At 43.2% G+C, this 1,001-nt stretch overlaps 1 pseudogene; it reads right to left on the bottom strand.

The window, feature by feature from the left end:
* Positions 1-81: 81 nt before the first annotated feature.
* Positions 82-168, bottom strand: LOC115062667 (annotated as a pseudogene).
* Between the last annotated feature and the right edge of the window lie 833 nt (positions 169-1,001).

Below are 1,001 nucleotides of genomic sequence, written 5' to 3'. Positions count from 1 at the left end.
CACACGATTGATTAAATCATAGTAGCTTCTCTTTTGAGACAGGCAGCTTTGACTGCCCTAGAACTCCCCATGTAGACCAGGCATGAATTTCCTCGTCATCCTTGCGCAGTGAGCCATGCTAACCTTCTCTGAATCGCTCCAATTTTAGTATATGTGCTGCTGCAACATTTTGTTTTTAAGGAGGCTGAAGTTTTGCACTGTTCCGTGATCTTGGGGTTTTGAGAACTCACAGCTTCGTGGTTGCGTCTACAAAGCAAATATCATACACTGGTATTCTCTCAAGTGTCTGAAGTCCATGCCTTACCACCCTTCTCTCTCCTGAATTCTAAGACAGCCCCCTACCCTAAGCAGCTCTCCGGGTAAAAATGACTATATCTTCCTTGGGTGCTGTCACATTATATGAGATTTTCAAACAGCTAATAAAAATATATTTAAGAGGAAAAAAAACCCACGAAATAGCAAAGTGTCTTCCTGACTGTTGAAGTAGATTCCAGAGTGAGGGTACAGCCTGTGGGTATACGACATGCACCATGTGTGGGGCTTGTGGTTTGATTTCCATTTTGGAAGAAAAAGAGATGTGGCCAGCAAACAACTGGGTAGAAAGATTTGATACAGCAACATGGCTACTCTGGCTGGAATACATTCGTGTTCTTAGCACACATCTTTAATCCCAAACAGTGATGGTAAAGTTAGTTTGTAGAAGGAAGGACCTGTGTTAGATGAAGGGAGGAATCAGAAAAAGAGTTGATAGAATAAGATATGCCCAACTCCCTTGTGAACAGAGAGAAAATGAGAGGCTACTTAAGAGAGAGCAGGGCAGAGAGGGAAGGAAGGAGAGAAGGCAGTTTGTTGTTGTTGTTTTTGTTTTTTTTTGTTTTGAGACAGGGTTTCTCTGTGTAGCCCTGGCTGTCCTGGAACTCACTTTGTAGACCAGGCTGGCCTCGAACTCAGAAATCCGCCTGCCTGGCTTTTCAATTTCCTGGAAGAATCAAAACCCTTTT

This window comes from Mus pahari, chromosome 19 (assembly GCF_900095145.1).
Source record: "Mus pahari chromosome 19, PAHARI_EIJ_v1.1, whole genome shotgun sequence".
Lineage (NCBI taxonomy): Eukaryota > Metazoa > Chordata > Mammalia > Rodentia > Muridae > Mus > Mus pahari.
The sequence above is the reverse complement of the archived record's forward strand: the minus strand, read 5'-3'. Positions and strand labels throughout refer to the sequence as shown.